Below are 20589 nucleotides of genomic sequence, written 5' to 3'. Positions count from 1 at the left end.
GCCGAAAAAAAGAAAGAAAAGGTGTATATACTAAGTTTTTTGGAGGGAAAACGGCCGGCTGTCGAAAGGGGCCCGCCTGCAAGGACGGGGACACACACACACACACACACACACACACACACACACACACACACACACACACAAGCCACGCCTGCCTCCCTGGAAAAAGGAGGAAAAAACTAAGTTTTTTGGAGGGAAAACGCACGGGAGCCGAAAAGGGGGCCGGCCTGCTTGCCGAGAGAGTCGAGGCGCGGGAAAGTGCACGGAGGGAGCACGGGAACGGGGAGGGGGAGAGAGAGAGACACAGAGACACACAGATGGACGAGAGACGAGACCGGAGAGGAAGGAGCTCCGGTCCACCTCGCTTGCTTGCTAGCTACGTCTGTCTTTTCACCGCTGAGAGAAGGTAGTGCACCGTTCCCGGAGGCGCTGCAATACCGGGCCGATGCGTGGAGAGGACGGAGCAAGCTCCTGATCCAGCTCCCTGTTCCAAAAATCCGTTTAATATGTGGTCCCCCGATGGGGGACGTATCAGATATTAAACTGATAAGAACAGATACTACACTTGATCTTAGCCAAAAGGCCGAGAAGCGATGCCCGACGCCGGCCTTGGGCGGGCGCGCGGGCGTCCGGCTGGCGCGCAGCGGCGCAGGCCGACGCCTCTGGAGCCCGGTCCGCACGCGGCTGCCGGCCGCCCGGACTCCGCTCTCCCCCTCTCTTGCCTGCCTGCTTGCTCGCCTGCCTGCCCGCCAGTCCCGGGCGGGGGCCCTGCTCTTTGATCTCCTGTCAACGGCCCGACAACGACCGCAGCCGCGGGGGGCGCCAGCCGGCCGGCCTCCTTAGCTTAGGCCCCTCCCACCAGCAGCAGCCGTGCCGAGTGAGCTGCAAGCGAAAGCGGACCGTCGGCACCTGCGGGCAGAGGCAAGGGGCAGCGCTCTCTCGGGAGGGACGGGGACACACACACACCTGCCTGCCTGCCGAAAAAAAGAAAGAAAAGGTGTATATACTAAGTTTTTTGGAGGGAAAACGGCCGGCTGTCGAAAGGGGCCCGCCTGCAAGGACGGGGACACACACACACACACACACACACACACACACACACACACACACACACACACAAGCCACGCCTGCCTCCCTGGAAAAAGGAGGAAAAAACTAAGTTTTTTGGAGGGAAAACGCACGGGAGCCGAAAAGGGGGCCGGCCTGCTTGCCGAGAGAGTCGAGGCGCGGGAAAGTGCACGGAGGGAGCACGGGAACGGGGAGGGGGAGAGAGAGAGACACAGAGACACACAGATGGACGAGAGACGAGACCGGAGAGGAAGGAGCTCCGGTCCACCTCGCTTGCTTGCTAGCTACGTCTGTCTTTTCACCGCTGAGAGAAGGTAGTGCACCGTTCCCGGAGGCGCTGCAATACCGGGCCGATGCGTGGAGAGGACGGAGCAAGCTCCTGATCCAGCTCCCTGTTCCAAAAATCCGTTTAATATGTGGTCCCCCGATGGGGGACGTATCAGATATTAAACTGATAAGAACAGATACTACACTTGATCTTAGCCAAAAGGCCGAGAAGCGATGCCCGACGCCGGCCTTGGGCGGGCGCGCGGGCGTCCGGCTGGCGCGCAGCGGCGCAGGCCGACGCCTCTGGAGCCCGGTCCGCACGCGGCTGCCGGCCGCCCGGACTCCGCTCTCCCCCTCTCTTGCCTGCCTGCTTGCTCGCCTGCCTGCCCGCCAGTCCCGGGCGGGGGCCCTGCTCTTTGATCTCCTGTCAACGGCCCGACAACGACCGCAGCCGCGGGGGGCGCCAGCCGGCCGGCCTCCTTAGCTTAGGCCCCTCCCACCAGCAGCAGCCGTGCCGAGTGAGCTGCAAGCGAAAGCGGACCGTCGGCACCTGCGGGCAGAGGCAAGGGGCAGCGCTCTCTCGGGAGGGACGGGGACACACACACACCTGCCTGCCTGCCGAAAAAAAGAAAGAAAAGGTGTATATACTAAGTTTTTTGGAGGGAAAACGGCCGGCTGTCGAAAGGGGCCCGCCTGCAAGGACGGGGACACACACACACACACACACACACACACACACACACACACACACACACACACAAGCCACGCCTGCCTCCCTGGAAAAAGGAGGAAAAAACTAAGTTTTTTGGAGGGAAAACGCACGGGAGCCGAAAAGGGGGCCGGCCTGCTTGCCGAGAGAGTCGAGGCGCGGGAAAGTGCACGGAGGGAGCACGGGAACGGGGAGGGGGAGAGAGAGAGACACAGAGACACACAGATGGACGAGAGACGAGACCGGAGAGGAAGGAGCTCCGGTCCACCTCGCTTGCTTGCTAGCTACGTCTGTCTTTTCACCGCTGAGAGAAGGTAGTGCACCGTTCCCGGAGGCGCTGCAATACCGGGCCGATGCGTGGAGAGGACGGAGCAAGCTCCTGATCCAGCTCCCTGTTCCAAAAATCCGTTTAATATGTGGTCCCCCGATGGGGGACGTATCAGATATTAAACTGATAAGAACAGATACTACACTTGATCTTAGCCAAAAGGCCGAGAAGCGATGCCCGACGCCGGCCTTGGGCGGGCGCGCGGGCGTCCGGCTGGCGCGCAGCGGCGCAGGCCGACGCCTCTGGAGCCCGGTCCGCACGCGGCTGCCGGCCGCCCGGACTCCGCTCTCCCCCTCTCTTGCCTGCCTGCTTGCTCGCCTGCCTGCCCGCCAGTCCCGGGCGGGGGCCCTGCTCTTTGATCTCCTGTCAACGGCCCGACAACGACCGCAGCCGCGGGGGGCGCCAGCCGGCCGGCCTCCTTAGCTTAGGCCCCTCCCACCAGCAGCAGCCGTGCCGAGTGAGCTGCAAGCGAAAGCGGACCGTCGGCACCTGCGGGCAGAGGCAAGGGGCAGCGCTCTCTCGGGAGGGACGGGGACACACACACACCTGCCTGCCTGCCGAAAAAAAGAAAGAAAAGGTGTATATACTAAGTTTTTTGGAGGGAAAACGGCCGGCTGTCGAAAGGGGCCCGCCTGCAAGGACGGGGACACACACACACACACACACACACACACACACACACACACACACACACACACAAGCCACGCCTGCCTCCCTGGAAAAAGGAGGAAAAAACTAAGTTTTTTGGAGGGAAAACGCACGGGAGCCGAAAAGGGGGCCGGCCTGCTTGCCGAGAGAGTCGAGGCGCGGGAAAGTGCACGGAGGGAGCACGGGAACGGGGAGGGGGAGAGAGAGAGACACAGAGACACACAGATGGACGAGAGACGAGACCGGAGAGGAAGGAGCTCCGGTCCACCTCGCTTGCTTGCTAGCTACGTCTGTCTTTTCACCGCTGAGAGAAGGTAGTGCACCGTTCCCGGAGGCGCTGCAATACCGGGCCGATGCGTGGAGAGGACGGAGCAAGCTCCTGATCCAGCTCCCTGTTCCAAAAATCCGTTTAATATGTGGTCCCCCGATGGGGGACGTATCAGATATTAAACTGATAAGAACAGATACTACACTTGATCTTAGCCAAAAGGCCGAGAAGCGATGCCCGACGCCGGCCTTGGGCGGGCGCGCGGGCGTCCGGCTGGCGCGCAGCGGCGCAGGCCGACGCCTCTGGAGCCCGGTCCGCACGCGGCTGCCGGCCGCCCGGACTCCGCTCTCCCCCTCTCTTGCCTGCCTGCTTGCTCGCCTGCCTGCCCGCCAGTCCCGGGCGGGGGCCCTGCTCTTTGATCTCCTGTCAACGGCCCGACAACGACCGCAGCCGCGGGGGGCGCCAGCCGGCCGGCCTCCTTAGCTTAGGCCCCTCCCACCAGCAGCAGCCGTGCCGAGTGAGCTGCAAGCGAAAGCGGACCGTCGGCACCTGCGGGCAGAGGCAAGGGGCAGCGCTCTCTCGGGAGGGACGGGGACACACACACACCTGCCTGCCTGCCGAAAAAAAGAAAGAAAAGGTGTATATACTAAGTTTTTTGGAGGGAAAACGGCCGGCTGTCGAAAGGGGCCCGCCTGCAAGGACGGGGACACACACACACACACACACACACACACACACACACACACACACACACACACAAGCCACGCCTGCCTCCCTGGAAAAAGGAGGAAAAAACTAAGTTTTTTGGAGGGAAAACGCACGGGAGCCGAAAAGGGGGCCGGCCTGCTTGCCGAGAGAGTCGAGGCGCGGGAAAGTGCACGGAGGGAGCACGGGAACGGGGAGGGGGAGAGAGAGAGACACAGAGACACACAGATGGACGAGAGACGAGACCGGAGAGGAAGGAGCTCCGGTCCACCTCGCTTGCTTGCTAGCTACGTCTGTCTTTTCACCGCTGAGAGAAGGTAGTGCACCGTTCCCGGAGGCGCTGCAATACCGGGCCGATGCGTGGAGAGGACGGAGCAAGCTCCTGATCCAGCTCCCTGTTCCAAAAATCCGTTTAATATGTGGTCCCCCGATGGGGGACGTATCAGATATTAAACTGATAAGAACAGATACTACACTTGATCTTAGCCAAAAGGCCGAGAAGCGATGCCCGACGCCGGCCTTGGGCGGGCGCGCGGGCGTCCGGCTGGCGCGCAGCGGCGCAGGCCGACGCCTCTGGAGCCCGGTCCGCACGCGGCTGCCGGCCGCCCGGACTCCGCTCTCCCCCTCTCTTGCCTGCCTGCTTGCTCGCCTGCCTGCCCGCCAGTCCCGGGCGGGGGCCCTGCTCTTTGATCTCCTGTCAACGGCCCGACAACGACCGCAGCCGCGGGGGGCGCCAGCCGGCCGGCCTCCTTAGCTTAGGCCCCTCCCACCAGCAGCAGCCGTGCCGAGTGAGCTGCAAGCGAAAGCGGACCGTCGGCACCTGCGGGCAGAGGCAAGGGGCAGCGCTCTCTCGGGAGGGACGGGGACACACACACACCTGCCTGCCTGCCGAAAAAAAGAAAGAAAAGGTGTATATACTAAGTTTTTTGGAGGGAAAACGGCCGGCTGTCGAAAGGGGCCCGCCTGCAAGGACGGGGACACACACACACACACACACACACACACACACACACACACACACACACACACAAGCCACGCCTGCCTCCCTGGAAAAAGGAGGAAAAAACTAAGTTTTTTGGAGGGAAAACGCACGGGAGCCGAAAAGGGGGCCGGCCTGCTTGCCGAGAGAGTCGAGGCGCGGGAAAGTGCACGGAGGGAGCACGGGAACGGGGAGGGGGAGAGAGAGAGACACAGAGACACACAGATGGACGAGAGACGAGACCGGAGAGGAAGGAGCTCCGGTCCACCTCGCTTGCTTGCTAGCTACGTCTGTCTTTTCACCGCTGAGAGAAGGTAGTGCACCGTTCCCGGAGGCGCTGCAATACCGGGCCGATGCGTGGAGAGGACGGAGCAAGCTCCTGATCCAGCTCCCTGTTCCAAAAATCCGTTTAATATGTGGTCCCCCGATGGGGGACGTATCAGATATTAAACTGATAAGAACAGATACTACACTTGATCTTAGCCAAAAGGCCGAGAAGCGATGCCCGACGCCGGCCTTGGGCGGGCGCGCGGGCGTCCGGCTGGCGCGCAGCGGCGCAGGCCGACGCCTCTGGAGCCCGGTCCGCACGCGGCTGCCGGCCGCCCGGACTCCGCTCTCCCCCTCTCTTGCCTGCCTGCTTGCTCGCCTGCCTGCCCGCCAGTCCCGGGCGGGGGCCCTGCTCTTTGATCTCCTGTCAACGGCCCGACAACGACCGCAGCCGCGGGGGGCGCCAGCCGGCCGGCCTCCTTAGCTTAGGCCCCTCCCACCAGCAGCAGCCGTGCCGAGTGAGCTGCAAGCGAAAGCGGACCGTCGGCACCTGCGGGCAGAGGCAAGGGGCAGCGCTCTCTCGGGAGGGACGGGGACACACACACACCTGCCTGCCTGCCGAAAAAAAGAAAGAAAAGGTGTATATACTAAGTTTTTTGGAGGGAAAACGGCCGGCTGTCGAAAGGGGCCCGCCTGCAAGGACGGGGACACACACACACACACACACACACACACACACACACACACACACACACACACAAGCCACGCCTGCCTCCCTGGAAAAAGGAGGAAAAAACTAAGTTTTTTGGAGGGAAAACGCACGGGAGCCGAAAAGGGGGCCGGCCTGCTTGCCGAGAGAGTCGAGGCGCGGGAAAGTGCACGGAGGGAGCACGGGAACGGGGAGGGGGAGAGAGAGAGACACAGAGACACACAGATGGACGAGAGACGAGACCGGAGAGGAAGGAGCTCCGGTCCACCTCGCTTGCTTGCTAGCTACGTCTGTCTTTTCACCGCTGAGAGAAGGTAGTGCACCGTTCCCGGAGGCGCTGCAATACCGGGCCGATGCGTGGAGAGGACGGAGCAAGCTCCTGATCCAGCTCCCTGTTCCAAAAATCCGTTTAATATGTGGTCCCCCGATGGGGGACGTATCAGATATTAAACTGATAAGAACAGATACTACACTTGATCTTAGCCAAAAGGCCGAGAAGCGATGCCCGACGCCGGCCTTGGGCGGGCGCGCGGGCGTCCGGCTGGCGCGCAGCGGCGCAGGCCGACGCCTCTGGAGCCCGGTCCGCACGCGGCTGCCGGCCGCCCGGACTCCGCTCTCCCCCTCTCTTGCCTGCCTGCTTGCTCGCCTGCCTGCCCGCCAGTCCCGGGCGGGGGCCCTGCTCTTTGATCTCCTGTCAACGGCCCGACAACGACCGCAGCCGCGGGGGGCGCCAGCCGGCCGGCCTCCTTAGCTTAGGCCCCTCCCACCAGCAGCAGCCGTGCCGAGTGAGCTGCAAGCGAAAGCGGACCGTCGGCACCTGCGGGCAGAGGCAAGGGGCAGCGCTCTCTCGGGAGGGACGGGGACACACACACACCTGCCTGCCTGCCGAAAAAAAGAAAGAAAAGGTGTATATACTAAGTTTTTTGGAGGGAAAACGGCCGGCTGTCGAAAGGGGCCCGCCTGCAAGGACGGGGACACACACACACACACACACACACACACACACACACACACACACACACACACAAGCCACGCCTGCCTCCCTGGAAAAAGGAGGAAAAAACTAAGTTTTTTGGAGGGAAAACGCACGGGAGCCGAAAAGGGGGCCGGCCTGCTTGCCGAGAGAGTCGAGGCGCGGGAAAGTGCACGGAGGGAGCACGGGAACGGGGAGGGGGAGAGAGAGAGACACAGAGACACACAGATGGACGAGAGACGAGACCGGAGAGGAAGGAGCTCCGGTCCACCTCGCTTGCTTGCTAGCTACGTCTGTCTTTTCACCGCTGAGAGAAGGTAGTGCACCGTTCCCGGAGGCGCTGCAATACCGGGCCGATGCGTGGAGAGGACGGAGCAAGCTCCTGATCCAGCTCCCTGTTCCAAAAATCCGTTTAATATGTGGTCCCCCGATGGGGGACGTATCAGATATTAAACTGATAAGAACAGATACTACACTTGATCTTAGCCAAAAGGCCGAGAAGCGATGCCCGACGCCGGCCTTGGGCGGGCGCGCGGGCGTCCGGCTGGCGCGCAGCGGCGCAGGCCGACGCCTCTGGAGCCCGGTCCGCACGCGGCTGCCGGCCGCCCGGACTCCGCTCTCCCCCTCTCTTGCCTGCCTGCTTGCTCGCCTGCCTGCCCGCCAGTCCCGGGCGGGGGCCCTGCTCTTTGATCTCCTGTCAACGGCCCGACAACGACCGCAGCCGCGGGGGGCGCCAGCCGGCCGGCCTCCTTAGCTTAGGCCCCTCCCACCAGCAGCAGCCGTGCCGAGTGAGCTGCAAGCGAAAGCGGACCGTCGGCACCTGCGGGCAGAGGCAAGGGGCAGCGCTCTCTCGGGAGGGACGGGGACACACACACACCTGCCTGCCTGCCGAAAAAAAGAAAGAAAAGGTGTATATACTAAGTTTTTTGGAGGGAAAACGGCCGGCTGTCGAAAGGGGCCCGCCTGCAAGGACGGGGACACACACACACACACACACACACACACACACACACACACACACACACACACAAGCCACGCCTGCCTCCCTGGAAAAAGGAGGAAAAAACTAAGTTTTTTGGAGGGAAAACGCACGGGAGCCGAAAAGGGGGCCGGCCTGCTTGCCGAGAGAGTCGAGGCGCGGGAAAGTGCACGGAGGGAGCACGGGAACGGGGAGGGGGAGAGAGAGAGACACAGAGACACACAGATGGACGAGAGACGAGACCGGAGAGGAAGGAGCTCCGGTCCACCTCGCTTGCTTGCTAGCTACGTCTGTCTTTTCACCGCTGAGAGAAGGTAGTGCACCGTTCCCGGAGGCGCTGCAATACCGGGCCGATGCGTGGAGAGGACGGAGCAAGCTCCTGATCCAGCTCCCTGTTCCAAAAATCCGTTTAATATGTGGTCCCCCGATGGGGGACGTATCAGATATTAAACTGATAAGAACAGATACTACACTTGATCTTAGCCAAAAGGCCGAGAAGCGATGCCCGACGCCGGCCTTGGGCGGGCGCGCGGGCGTCCGGCTGGCGCGCAGCGGCGCAGGCCGACGCCTCTGGAGCCCGGTCCGCACGCGGCTGCCGGCCGCCCGGACTCCGCTCTCCCCCTCTCTTGCCTGCCTGCTTGCTCGCCTGCCTGCCCGCCAGTCCCGGGCGGGGGCCCTGCTCTTTGATCTCCTGTCAACGGCCCGACAACGACCGCAGCCGCGGGGGGCGCCAGCCGGCCGGCCTCCTTAGCTTAGGCCCCTCCCACCAGCAGCAGCCGTGCCGAGTGAGCTGCAAGCGAAAGCGGACCGTCGGCACCTGCGGGCAGAGGCAAGGGGCAGCGCTCTCTCGGGAGGGACGGGGACACACACACACCTGCCTGCCTGCCGAAAAAAAGAAAGAAAAGGTGTATATACTAAGTTTTTTGGAGGGAAAACGGCCGGCTGTCGAAAGGGGCCCGCCTGCAAGGACGGGGACACACACACACACACACACACACACACACACACACACACACACACACACACAAGCCACGCCTGCCTCCCTGGAAAAAGGAGGAAAAAACTAAGTTTTTTGGAGGGAAAACGCACGGGAGCCGAAAAGGGGGCCGGCCTGCTTGCCGAGAGAGTCGAGGCGCGGGAAAGTGCACGGAGGGAGCACGGGAACGGGGAGGGGGAGAGAGAGAGACACAGAGACACACAGATGGACGAGAGACGAGACCGGAGAGGAAGGAGCTCCGGTCCACCTCGCTTGCTTGCTAGCTACGTCTGTCTTTTCACCGCTGAGAGAAGGTAGTGCACCGTTCCCGGAGGCGCTGCAATACCGGGCCGATGCGTGGAGAGGACGGAGCAAGCTCCTGATCCAGCTCCCTGTTCCAAAAATCCGTTTAATATGTGGTCCCCCGATGGGGGACGTATCAGATATTAAACTGATAAGAACAGATACTACACTTGATCTTAGCCAAAAGGCCGAGAAGCGATGCCCGACGCCGGCCTTGGGCGGGCGCGCGGGCGTCCGGCTGGCGCGCAGCGGCGCAGGCCGACGCCTCTGGAGCCCGGTCCGCACGCGGCTGCCGGCCGCCCGGACTCCGCTCTCCCCCTCTCTTGCCTGCCTGCTTGCTCGCCTGCCTGCCCGCCAGTCCCGGGCGGGGGCCCTGCTCTTTGATCTCCTGTCAACGGCCCGACAACGACCGCAGCCGCGGGGGGCGCCAGCCGGCCGGCCTCCTTAGCTTAGGCCCCTCCCACCAGCAGCAGCCGTGCCGAGTGAGCTGCAAGCGAAAGCGGACCGTCGGCACCTGCGGGCAGAGGCAAGGGGCAGCGCTCTCTCGGGAGGGACGGGGACACACACACACCTGCCTGCCTGCCGAAAAAAAGAAAGAAAAGGTGTATATACTAAGTTTTTTGGAGGGAAAACGGCCGGCTGTCGAAAGGGGCCCGCCTGCAAGGACGGGGACACACACACACACACACACACACACACACACACACACACACACACACACACAAGCCACGCCTGCCTCCCTGGAAAAAGGAGGAAAAAACTAAGTTTTTTGGAGGGAAAACGCACGGGAGCCGAAAAGGGGGCCGGCCTGCTTGCCGAGAGAGTCGAGGCGCGGGAAAGTGCACGGAGGGAGCACGGGAACGGGGAGGGGGAGAGAGAGAGACACAGAGACACACAGATGGACGAGAGACGAGACCGGAGAGGAAGGAGCTCCGGTCCACCTCGCTTGCTTGCTAGCTACGTCTGTCTTTTCACCGCTGAGAGAAGGTAGTGCACCGTTCCCGGAGGCGCTGCAATACCGGGCCGATGCGTGGAGAGGACGGAGCAAGCTCCTGATCCAGCTCCCTGTTCCAAAAATCCGTTTAATATGTGGTCCCCCGATGGGGGACGTATCAGATATTAAACTGATAAGAACAGATACTACACTTGATCTTAGCCAAAAGGCCGAGAAGCGATGCCCGACGCCGGCCTTGGGCGGGCGCGCGGGCGTCCGGCTGGCGCGCAGCGGCGCAGGCCGACGCCTCTGGAGCCCGGTCCGCACGCGGCTGCCGGCCGCCCGGACTCCGCTCTCCCCCTCTCTTGCCTGCCTGCTTGCTCGCCTGCCTGCCCGCCAGTCCCGGGCGGGGGCCCTGCTCTTTGATCTCCTGTCAACGGCCCGACAACGACCGCAGCCGCGGGGGGCGCCAGCCGGCCGGCCTCCTTAGCTTAGGCCCCTCCCACCAGCAGCAGCCGTGCCGAGTGAGCTGCAAGCGAAAGCGGACCGTCGGCACCTGCGGGCAGAGGCAAGGGGCAGCGCTCTCTCGGGAGGGACGGGGACACACACACACCTGCCTGCCTGCCGAAAAAAAGAAAGAAAAGGTGTATATACTAAGTTTTTTGGAGGGAAAACGGCCGGCTGTCGAAAGGGGCCCGCCTGCAAGGACGGGGACACACACACACACACACACACACACACACACACACACACACACACACACACAAGCCACGCCTGCCTCCCTGGAAAAAGGAGGAAAAAACTAAGTTTTTTGGAGGGAAAACGCACGGGAGCCGAAAAGGGGGCCGGCCTGCTTGCCGAGAGAGTCGAGGCGCGGGAAAGTGCACGGAGGGAGCACGGGAACGGGGAGGGGGAGAGAGAGAGACACAGAGACACACAGATGGACGAGAGACGAGACCGGAGAGGAAGGAGCTCCGGTCCACCTCGCTTGCTTGCTAGCTACGTCTGTCTTTTCACCGCTGAGAGAAGGTAGTGCACCGTTCCCGGAGGCGCTGCAATACCGGGCCGATGCGTGGAGAGGACGGAGCAAGCTCCTGATCCAGCTCCCTGTTCCAAAAATCCGTTTAATATGTGGTCCCCCGATGGGGGACGTATCAGATATTAAACTGATAAGAACAGATACTACACTTGATCTTAGCCAAAAGGCCGAGAAGCGATGCCCGACGCCGGCCTTGGGCGGGCGCGCGGGCGTCCGGCTGGCGCGCAGCGGCGCAGGCCGACGCCTCTGGAGCCCGGTCCGCACGCGGCTGCCGGCCGCCCGGACTCCGCTCTCCCCCTCTCTTGCCTGCCTGCTTGCTCGCCTGCCTGCCCGCCAGTCCCGGGCGGGGGCCCTGCTCTTTGATCTCCTGTCAACGGCCCGACAACGACCGCAGCCGCGGGGGGCGCCAGCCGGCCGGCCTCCTTAGCTTAGGCCCCTCCCACCAGCAGCAGCCGTGCCGAGTGAGCTGCAAGCGAAAGCGGACCGTCGGCACCTGCGGGCAGAGGCAAGGGGCAGCGCTCTCTCGGGAGGGACGGGGACACACACACACCTGCCTGCCTGCCGAAAAAAAGAAAGAAAAGGTGTATATACTAAGTTTTTTGGAGGGAAAACGGCCGGCTGTCGAAAGGGGCCCGCCTGCAAGGACGGGGCACACACACACACACACACACACACACACACACACACACACACACACACACAAGCCACGCCTGCCTCCCTGGAAAAAGGAGGAAAAAACTAAGTTTTTTGGAGGGAAAACGCACGGGAGCCGAAAAGGGGGCCGGCCTGCTTGCCGAGAGAGTCGAGGCGCGGGAAAGTGCACGGAGGGAGCACGGGAACGGGGAGGGGGAGAGAGAGAGACACAGAGACACACAGATGGACGAGAGACGAGACCGGAGAGGAAGGAGCTCCGGTCCACCTCGCTTGCTTGCTAGCTACGTCTGTCTTTTCACCGCTGAGAGAAGGTAGTGCACCGTTCCCGGAGGCGCTGCAATACCGGGCCGATGCGTGGAGAGGACGGAGCAAGCTCCTGATCCAGCTCCCTGTTCCAAAAATCCGTTTAATATGTGGTCCCCCGATGGGGGACGTATCAGATATTAAACTGATAAGAACAGATACTACACTTGATCTTAGCCAAAAGGCCGAGAAGCGATGCCCGACGCCGGCCTTGGGCGGGCGCGCGGGCGTCCGGCTGGCGCGCAGCGGCGCAGGCCGACGCCTCTGGAGCCCGGTCCGCACGCGGCTGCCGGCCGCCCGGACTCCGCTCTCCCCCTCTCTTGCCTGCCTGCTTGCTCGCCTGCCTGCCCGCCAGTCCCGGGCGGGGGCCCTGCTCTTTGATCTCCTGTCAACGGCCCGACAACGACCGCAGCCGCGGGGGGCGCCAGCCGGCCGGCCTCCTTAGCTTAGGCCCCTCCCACCAGCAGCAGCCGTGCCGAGTGAGCTGCAAGCGAAAGCGGACCGTCGGCACCTGCGGGCAGAGGCAAGGGGCAGCGCTCTCTCGGGAGGGACGGGGACACACACACACCTGCCTGCCTGCCGAAAAAAAGAAAGAAAAGGTGTATATACTAAGTTTTTTGGAGGGAAAACGGCCGGCTGTCGAAAGGGGCCCGCCTGCAAGGACGGGGACACACACACACACACACACACACACACACACACACACACACACACACACACAAGCCACGCCTGCCTCCCTGGAAAAAGGAGGAAAAAACTAAGTTTTTTGGAGGGAAAACGCACGGGAGCCGAAAAGGGGGCCGGCCTGCTTGCCGAGAGAGTCGAGGCGCGGGAAAGTGCACGGAGGGAGCACGGGAACGGGGAGGGGGAGAGAGAGAGACACAGAGACACACAGATGGACGAGAGACGAGACCGGAGAGGAAGGAGCTCCGGTCCACCTCGCTTGCTTGCTAGCTACGTCTGTCTTTTCACCGCTGAGAGAAGGTAGTGCACCGTTCCCGGAGGCGCTGCAATACCGGGCCGATGCGTGGAGAGGACGGAGCAAGCTCCTGATCCAGCTCCCTGTTCCAAAAATCCGTTTAATATGTGGTCCCCCGATGGGGGACGTATCAGATATTAAACTGATAAGAACAGATACTACACTTGATCTTAGCCAAAAGGCCGAGAAGCGATGCCCGACGCCGGCCTTGGGCGGGCGCGCGGGCGTCCGGCTGGCGCGCAGCGGCGCAGGCCGACGCCTCTGGAGCCCGGTCCGCACGCGGCTGCCGGCCGCCCGGACTCCGCTCTCCCCCTCTCTTGCCTGCCTGCTTGCTCGCCTGCCTGCCCGCCAGTCCCGGGCGGGGGCCCTGCTCTTTGATCTCCTGTCAACGGCCCGACAACGACCGCAGCCGCGGGGGGCGCCAGCCGGCCGGCCTCCTTAGCTTAGGCCCCTCCCACCAGCAGCAGCCGTGCCGAGTGAGCTGCAAGCGAAAGCGGACCGTCGGCACCTGCGGGCAGAGGCAAGGGGCAGCGCTCTCTCGGGAGGGACGGGGACACACACACACCTGCCTGCCTGCCGAAAAAAAGAAAGAAAAGGTGTATATACTAAGTTTTTTGGAGGGAAAACGGCCGGCTGTCGAAAGGGGCCCGCCTGCAAGGACGGGGACACACACACACACACACACACACACACACACACACACACACACACACACACAAGCCACGCCTGCCTCCCTGGAAAAAGGAGGAAAAAACTAAGTTTTTTGGAGGGAAAACGCACGGGAGCCGAAAAGGGGGCCGGCCTGCTTGCCGAGAGAGTCGAGGCGCGGGAAAGTGCACGGAGGGAGCACGGGAACGGGGAGGGGGAGAGAGAGAGACACAGAGACACACAGATGGACGAGAGACGAGACCGGAGAGGAAGGAGCTCCGGTCCACCTCGCTTGCTTGCTAGCTACGTCTGTCTTTTCACCGCTGAGAGAAGGTAGTGCACCGTTCCCGGAGGCGCTGCAATACCGGGCCGATGCGTGGAGAGGACGGAGCAAGCTCCTGATCCAGCTCCCTGTTCCAAAAATCCGTTTAATATGTGGTCCCCCGATGGGGGACGTATCAGATATTAAACTGATAAGAACAGATACTACACTTGATCTTAGCCAAAAGGCCGAGAAGCGATGCCCGACGCCGGCCTTGGGCGGGCGCGCGGGCGTCCGGCTGGCGCGCAGCGGCGCAGGCCGACGCCTCTGGAGCCCGGTCCGCACGCGGCTGCCGGCCGCCCGGACTCCGCTCTCCCCCTCTCTTGCCTGCCTGCTTGCTCGCCTGCCTGCCCGCCAGTCCCGGGCGGGGGCCCTGCTCTTTGATCTCCTGTCAACGGCCCGACAACGACCGCAGCCGCGGGGGGCGCCAGCCGGCCGGCCTCCTTAGCTTAGGCCCCTCCCACCAGCAGCAGCCGTGCCGAGTGAGCTGCAAGCGAAAGCGGACCGTCGGCACCTGCGGGCAGAGGCAAGGGGCAGCGCTCTCTCGGGAGGGACGGGGACACACACACACCTGCCTGCCTGCCGAAAAAAAGAAAGAAAAGGTGTATATACTAAGTTTTTTGGAGGGAAAACGGCCGGCTGTCGAAAGGGGCCCGCCTGCAAGGACGGGGACACACACACACACACACACACACACACACACACACACACACACACACACACAAGCCACGCCTGCCTCCCTGGAAAAAGGAGGAAAAAACTAAGTTTTTTGGAGGGAAAACGCACGGGAGCCGAAAAGGGGGCCGGCCTGCTTGCCGAGAGAGTCGAGGCGCGGGAAAGTGCACGGAGGGAGCACGGGAACGGGGAGGGGGAGAGAGAGAGACACAGAGACACACAGATGGACGAGAGACGAGACCGGAGAGGAAGGAGCTCCGGTCCACCTCGCTTGCTTGCTAGCTACGTCTGTCTTTTCACCGCTGAGAGAAGGTAGTGCACCGTTCCCGGAGGCGCTGCAATACCGGGCCGATGCGTGGAGAGGACGGAGCAAGCTCCTGATCCAGCTCCCTGTTCCAAAAATCCGTTTAATATGTGGTCCCCCGATGGGGGACGTATCAGATATTAAACTGATAAGAACAGATACTACACTTGATCTTAGCCAAAAGGCCGAGAAGCGATGCCCGACGCCGGCCTTGGGCGGGCGCGCGGGCGTCCGGCTGGCGCGCAGCGGCGCAGGCCGACGCCTCTGGAGCCCGGTCCGCACGCGGCTGCCGGCCGCCCGGACTCCGCTCTCCCCCTCTCTTGCCTGCCTGCTTGCTCGCCTGCCTGCCCGCCAGTCCCGGGCGGGGGCCCTGCTCTTTGATCTCCTGTCAACGGCCCGACAACGACCGCAGCCGCGGGGGGCGCCAGCCGGCCGGCCTCCTTAGCTTAGGCCCCTCCCACCAGCAGCAGCCGTGCCGAGTGAGCTGCAAGCGAAAGCGGACCGTCGGCACCTGCGGGCAGAGGCAAGGGGCAGCGCTCTCTCGGGAGGGACGGGGACACACACACACCTGCCTGCCTGCCGAAAAAAAGAAAGAAAAGGTGTATATACTAAGTTTTTTGGAGGGAAAACGGCCGGCTGTCGAAAGGGGCCCGCCTGCAAGGACGGGGACACACACACACACACACACACACACACACACACACACACACACACACACACAAGCCACGCCTGCCTCCCTGGAAAAAGGAGGAAAAAACTAAGTTTTTTGGAGGGAAAACGCACGGGAGCCGAAAAGGGGGCCGGCCTGCTTGCCGAGAGAGTCGAGGCGCGGGAAAGTGCACGGAGGGAGCACGGGAACGGGGAGGGGGAGAGAGAGAGACACAGAGACACACAGATGGACGAGAGACGAGACCGGAGAGGAAGGAGCTCCGGTCCACCTCGCTTGCTTGCTAGCTACGTCTGTCTTTTCACCGCTGAGAGAAGGTAGTGCACCGTTCCCGGAGGCGCTGCAATACCGGGCCGATGCGTGGAGAGGACGGAGCAAGCTCCTGATCCAGCTCCCTGTTCCAAAAATCCGTTTAATATGTGGTCCCCCGATGGGGGACGTATCAGATATTAAACTGATAAGAACAGATACTACACTTGATCTTAGCCAAAAGGCCGAGAAGCGATGCCCGACGCCGGCCTTGGGCGGGCGCGCGGGCGTCCGGCTGGCGCGCAGCGGCGCAGGCCGACGCCTCTGGAGCCCGGTCCGCACGCGGCTGCCGGCCGCCCGGACTCCGCTCTCCCCCTCTCTTGCCTGCCTGCTTGCTCGCCTGCCTGCCCGCCAGTCCCGGGCGGGGGCCCTGCTCTTTGATCTCCTGTCAACGGCCCGACAACGACCGCAGCCGCGGGGGGCGCCAGCCGGCCGGCCTCCTTAGCTTAGGCCCCTCCCACCAGCAGCAGCCGTGCCGAGTGAGCTGCAAGCGAAAGCGGACCGTCGGCACCTGCGGGCAGAGGCAAGGGGCAGCGCTCTCTCGGGAGGGACGGGGACACACACACACCTGCCTGCCTGCCGAAAAAAAGAAAGAAAAGGTGTATATACTAAGTTTTTTGGAGGGAAAACGGCCGGCTGTCGAAAGGGGCCCGCCTGCAAGGACGGGGACACACACACACACACACACACACACACACACACACACACACACACACACACAAGCCACGCCTGCCTCCCTGGAAAAAGGAGGAAAAAACTAAGTTTTTTGGAGGGAAAACGCACGGGAGCCGAAAAGGGGGCCGGCCTGCTTGCCGAGAGAGTCGAGGCGCGGGAAAGTGCACGGAGGGAGCACGGGAACGGGGAGGGGGAGAGAGAGAGACACAGAGACACACAGATGGACGAGAGACGAGACCGGAGAGGAAGGAGCTCCGGTCCACCTCGCTTGCTTGCTAGCTACGTCTGTCTTTTCACCGCTGAGAGAAGGTAGTGCACCGTTCCCGGAGGCGCTGCAATACCGGGCCGATGCGTGGAGAGGACGGAGCAAGCTCCTGATCCAGCTCCCTGTTCCAAAAATCCGTTTAATATGTGGTCCCCCGATGGGGGACGTATCAGATATTAAACTGATAAGAACAGATACTACACTTGATCTTAGCCAAAAGGCCGAGAAGCGATGCCCGACGCCGGCCTTGGGCGGGCGCGCGGGCGTCCGGCTGGCGCGCAGCGGCGCAGGCCGACGCCTCTGGAGCCCGGTCCGCACGCGGCTGCCGGCCGCCCGGACTCCGCTCTCCCCCTCTCTTGCCTGCCTGCTTGCTCGCCTGCCTGCCCGCCAGTCCCGGGCGGGGGCCCTGCTCTTTGATCTCCTGTCAACGGCCCGACAACGACCGCAGCCGCGGGGGGCGCCAGCCGGCCGGCCTCCTTAGCTTAGGCCCCTCCCACCAGCAGCAGCCGTGCCGAGTGAGCTGCAAGCGAAAGCGGACCGTCGGCACCTGCGGGCAGAGGCAAGGGGCAGCGCTCTCTCGGGAGGGACGGGGACACACACACACCTGCCTGCCTGCCGAAAAAAAGAAAGAAAAGGTGTATATACTAAGTTTTTTGGAGGGAAAACGGCCGGCTGTCGAAAGGGGCCCGCCTGCAAGGACGGGGACACACACACACACACACACACACACACACACACACACACACACACACACACAAGCCACGCCTGCCTCCCTGGAAAAAGGAGGAAAAAACTAAGTTTTTTGGAGGGAAAACGCACGGGAGCCGAAAAGGGGGCCGGCCTGCTTGCCGAGAGAGTCGAGGCGCGGGAAAGTGCACGGAGGGAGCACGGGAACGGGGAGGGGGAGAGAGAGAGACACAGAGACACACAGATGGACGAGAGACGAGACCGGAGAGGAAGGAGCTCCGGTCCACCTCGCTTGCTTGCTAGCTACGTCTGTCTTTTCACCGCTGAGAGAAGGTAGTGCACCGTTCCCGGAGGCGCTGCAATACCGGGCCGATGCGTGGAGAGGACGGAGCAAGCTCCTGATCCAGCTCCCTGTTCCAAAAATCCGTTTAATATGTGGTCCCCCGATGGGGGACGTATCAGATATTAAACTGATAAGAACAGATACTACACTTGATCTTAGCCAAAAGGCCGAGAAGCGATGCCCGACGCCGGCCTTGGGCGGGCGCGCGGGCGTCCGGCTGGCGCGCAGCGGCGCAGGCCGACGCCTCTGGAGCCCGGTCCGCACGCGGCTGCCGGCCGCCCGGACTCCGCTCTCCCCCTCTCTTGCCTGCCTGCTTGCTCGCCTGCCTGCCCGCCAGTCCCGGGCGGGGGCCCTGCTCTTTGATCTCCTGTCAACGGCCCGACAACGACCGCAGCCGCGGGGGGCGCCAGCCGGCCGGCCTCCTTAGCTTAGGCCCCTCCCACCAGCAGCAGCCGTGCCGAGTGAGCTGCAAGCGAAAGCGGACCGTCGGCACCTGCGGGCAGAGGCAAGGGGCAGCGCTCTCTCGGGAGGGACGGGGACACACACACACCTGCCTGCCTGCCGAAAAAAAGAAAGAAAAGGTGTATATACTAAGTTTTTTGGAGGGAAAACGGCCGGCTGTCGAAAGGGGCCCGCCTGCAAGGACGGGGACACACACACACACACACACACACACACACACACACACACACACACACACACAAGCCACGCCTGCCTCCCTGGAAAAAGGAGGAAAAAACTAAGTTTTTTGGAGGGAAAACGCACGGGAGCCGAAAAGGGGGCCGGCCTGCTTGCCGAGAGAGTCGAGGCGCGGGAAAGTGCACGGAGGGAGCACGGGAACGGGGAGGGGGAGAGAGAGAGACACAGAGACACACAGATGGACGAGAGACGAGACCGGAGAGGAAGGAGCTCCGGTCCACCTCGCTTGCTTGCTAGCTACGTCTGTCTTTTCACCGCTGAGAGAAGGTAGTGCACCGTTCCCGGAGGCGCTGCAATACCGGGCCGATGCGTGGAGAGGACGGAGCAAGCTCCTGATCCAGCTCCCTGTTCCAAAAATCCGTTTAATATGTGGTCCCCCGATGGGGGACGTATCAGATATTAAACTGATAAGAACAGATACTACACTTGATCTTAGCCAAAAGGCCGAGAAGCGATGCCCGACGCCGGCCTTGGGCGGGCGCGCGGGCGTCCGGCTGGCGCGCAGCGGCGCAGGCCGACGCCTCTGGAGCCCGGTCCGCACGCGGCTGCCGGCCGCCCGGACTCCGCTCTCCCCCTCTCTTGCCTGCCTGCTTGCTCGCCTGCCTGCCCGCCAGTCCCGGGCGGGGGCCCTGCTCTTTGATCTCCTGTCAACGGCCCGACAACGACCGCAGCCGCGGGGGGCGCCAGCCGGCCGGCCTCCTTAGCTTAGGCCCCTCCCACCAGCAGCAGCCGTGCCGAGTGAGCTGCAAGCGAAAGCGGACCGTCGGCACCTGCGGGCAGAGGCAAGGGGCAGCGCTCTCTCGGGAGGGACGGGGACACACACACACCTGCCTGCCTGCCGAAAAAAAGAAAGAAAAGGTGTATATACTAAGTTTTTTGGAGGGAAAACGGCCGGCTGTCGAAAGGGGCCCGCCTGCAAGGACGGGGACACACACACACACACACACACACACACACACACACACACACACACACACACAAGCCACGCCTGCCTCCCTGGAAAAAGGAGGAAAAAACTAAGTTTTTTGGAGGGAAAACGCACGGGAGCCGAAAAGGGGGCCGGCCTGCTTGCCGAGAGAGTCGAGGCGCGGGAAAGTGCACGGAGGGAGCACGGGAACGGGGAGGGGGAGAGAGAGAGACACAGAGACACACAGATGGACGAGAGACGAGACCGGAGAGGAAGGAGCTCCGGTCCACCTCGCTTGCTTGCTAGCTACGTCTGTCTTTTCACCGCTGAGAGAAGGTAGTGCACCGTTCCCGGAGGCGCTGCAATACCGGGCCGATGCGTGGAGAGGACGGAGCAAGCTCCTGATCCAGCTCCCTGTTCCAAAAATCCGTTTAATATGTGGTCCCCCGATGGGGGACGTATCAGATATTAAACTGATAAGAACAGATACTACACTTGATCTTAGCCAAAAGGCCGAGAAGCGATGCCCGACGCCGGCCTTGGGCGGGCGCGCGGGCGTCCGGCTGGCGCGCAGCGGCGCAGGCCGACGCCTCTGGAGCCCGGTCCGCACGCGGCTGCCGGCCGCCCGGACTCCGCTCTCCCCCTCTCTTGCCTGCCTGCTTGCTCGCCTGCCTGCCCGCCAGTCCCGGGCGGGGGCCCTGCTCTTTGATCTCCTGTCAACGGCCCGACAACGACCGCAGCCGCGGGGGGCGCCAGCCGGCCGGCCTCCTTAGCTTAGGCCCCTCCCACCAGCAGCAGCCGTGCCGAGTGAGCTGCAAGCGAAAGCGGACCGTCGGCACCTGCGGGCAGAGGCAAGGGGCAGCGCTCTCTCGGGAGGGACGGGGACACACACACACCTGCCTGCCTGCCGAAAAAAAGAAAGAAAAGGTGTATATACTAAGTTTTTTGGAGGGAAAACGGCCGGCTGTCGAAAGGGGCCCGCCTGCAAGGACGGGGACAC

The 20589-nt window shown here is 62.8% G+C and overlaps 21 non-coding genes across 21 annotated transcripts; all 21 read right to left on the bottom strand.

The window, feature by feature from the left end:
• Positions 1 to 404: 404 nt before the first annotated feature.
• On the bottom strand, positions 405 to 595 carry LOC148805457 (U2 spliceosomal RNA). The gene has a single exon (XR_016090292.1). It is a non-coding gene; the product is annotated as a U2 spliceosomal RNA (small nuclear RNA).
• Positions 596 to 1380: 785 nt separating this feature from the next.
• Positions 1381 to 1571, bottom strand: LOC148805456 (U2 spliceosomal RNA). The gene has a single exon (XR_016090291.1). It is a non-coding gene; the product is annotated as a U2 spliceosomal RNA (small nuclear RNA).
• Positions 1572 to 2356: 785 nt separating this feature from the next.
• LOC148805455 (U2 spliceosomal RNA) lies at positions 2357 to 2547 on the bottom strand. The gene has a single exon (XR_016090289.1). It is a non-coding gene; the product is annotated as a U2 spliceosomal RNA (small nuclear RNA).
• Positions 2548 to 3332: 785 nt separating this feature from the next.
• On the bottom strand, positions 3333 to 3523 carry LOC148805454 (U2 spliceosomal RNA). The gene has a single exon (XR_016090288.1). It is a non-coding gene; the product is annotated as a U2 spliceosomal RNA (small nuclear RNA).
• Positions 3524 to 4308: 785 nt separating this feature from the next.
• Positions 4309 to 4499, bottom strand: LOC148805453 (U2 spliceosomal RNA). Its single transcript, XR_016090287.1, has one exon. It is a non-coding gene; the product is annotated as a U2 spliceosomal RNA (small nuclear RNA).
• A 785-nt stretch (positions 4500 to 5284) lies between these two features.
• LOC148805452 (U2 spliceosomal RNA) lies at positions 5285 to 5475 on the bottom strand. Its single transcript, XR_016090286.1, has one exon. It is a non-coding gene; the product is annotated as a U2 spliceosomal RNA (small nuclear RNA).
• Positions 5476 to 6260: 785 nt separating this feature from the next.
• LOC148805451 (U2 spliceosomal RNA) lies at positions 6261 to 6451 on the bottom strand. The gene has a single exon (XR_016090278.1). It is a non-coding gene; the product is annotated as a U2 spliceosomal RNA (small nuclear RNA).
• Positions 6452 to 7236: 785 nt separating this feature from the next.
• On the bottom strand, positions 7237 to 7427 carry LOC148805450 (U2 spliceosomal RNA). Its single transcript, XR_016090267.1, has one exon. It is a non-coding gene; the product is annotated as a U2 spliceosomal RNA (small nuclear RNA).
• Positions 7428 to 8212: 785 nt separating this feature from the next.
• On the bottom strand, positions 8213 to 8403 carry LOC148805449 (U2 spliceosomal RNA). Its single transcript, XR_016090257.1, has one exon. It is a non-coding gene; the product is annotated as a U2 spliceosomal RNA (small nuclear RNA).
• Positions 8404 to 9188: 785 nt separating this feature from the next.
• Positions 9189 to 9379, bottom strand: LOC148805448 (U2 spliceosomal RNA). The gene has a single exon (XR_016090245.1). It is a non-coding gene; the product is annotated as a U2 spliceosomal RNA (small nuclear RNA).
• Positions 9380 to 10164: 785 nt separating this feature from the next.
• LOC148805447 (U2 spliceosomal RNA) lies at positions 10165 to 10355 on the bottom strand. The gene has a single exon (XR_016090233.1). It is a non-coding gene; the product is annotated as a U2 spliceosomal RNA (small nuclear RNA).
• A 785-nt stretch (positions 10356 to 11140) lies between these two features.
• Positions 11141 to 11331, bottom strand: LOC148805446 (U2 spliceosomal RNA). Its single transcript, XR_016090221.1, has one exon. It is a non-coding gene; the product is annotated as a U2 spliceosomal RNA (small nuclear RNA).
• A 784-nt stretch (positions 11332 to 12115) lies between these two features.
• LOC148805445 (U2 spliceosomal RNA) lies at positions 12116 to 12306 on the bottom strand. Its single transcript, XR_016090209.1, has one exon. It is a non-coding gene; the product is annotated as a U2 spliceosomal RNA (small nuclear RNA).
• A 785-nt stretch (positions 12307 to 13091) lies between these two features.
• On the bottom strand, positions 13092 to 13282 carry LOC148805444 (U2 spliceosomal RNA). The gene has a single exon (XR_016090199.1). It is a non-coding gene; the product is annotated as a U2 spliceosomal RNA (small nuclear RNA).
• Positions 13283 to 14067: 785 nt separating this feature from the next.
• On the bottom strand, positions 14068 to 14258 carry LOC148805443 (U2 spliceosomal RNA). Its single transcript, XR_016090187.1, has one exon. It is a non-coding gene; the product is annotated as a U2 spliceosomal RNA (small nuclear RNA).
• Positions 14259 to 15043: 785 nt separating this feature from the next.
• On the bottom strand, positions 15044 to 15234 carry LOC148805442 (U2 spliceosomal RNA). The gene has a single exon (XR_016090175.1). It is a non-coding gene; the product is annotated as a U2 spliceosomal RNA (small nuclear RNA).
• Positions 15235 to 16019: 785 nt separating this feature from the next.
• On the bottom strand, positions 16020 to 16210 carry LOC148805441 (U2 spliceosomal RNA). Its single transcript, XR_016090321.1, has one exon. It is a non-coding gene; the product is annotated as a U2 spliceosomal RNA (small nuclear RNA).
• A 785-nt stretch (positions 16211 to 16995) lies between these two features.
• On the bottom strand, positions 16996 to 17186 carry LOC148805440 (U2 spliceosomal RNA). Its single transcript, XR_016090309.1, has one exon. It is a non-coding gene; the product is annotated as a U2 spliceosomal RNA (small nuclear RNA).
• Positions 17187 to 17971: 785 nt separating this feature from the next.
• LOC148805439 (U2 spliceosomal RNA) lies at positions 17972 to 18162 on the bottom strand. Its single transcript, XR_016090297.1, has one exon. It is a non-coding gene; the product is annotated as a U2 spliceosomal RNA (small nuclear RNA).
• A 785-nt stretch (positions 18163 to 18947) lies between these two features.
• On the bottom strand, positions 18948 to 19138 carry LOC148805438 (U2 spliceosomal RNA). Its single transcript, XR_016090284.1, has one exon. It is a non-coding gene; the product is annotated as a U2 spliceosomal RNA (small nuclear RNA).
• Positions 19139 to 19923: 785 nt separating this feature from the next.
• Positions 19924 to 20114, bottom strand: LOC148805437 (U2 spliceosomal RNA). The gene has a single exon (XR_016090169.1). It is a non-coding gene; the product is annotated as a U2 spliceosomal RNA (small nuclear RNA).
• Between the last annotated feature and the right edge of the window lie 475 nt (positions 20115 to 20589).

Source organism: Atractosteus spatula, unplaced genomic scaffold (assembly GCF_055471065.1).
Source record: "Atractosteus spatula isolate fAtrSpa1 unplaced genomic scaffold, fAtrSpa1.hap1 Scaffold_7, whole genome shotgun sequence".
Lineage (NCBI taxonomy): Eukaryota > Metazoa > Chordata > Actinopteri > Semionotiformes > Lepisosteidae > Atractosteus > Atractosteus spatula.
This window is presented reverse-complemented; position numbering and strand designations above follow the sequence as displayed.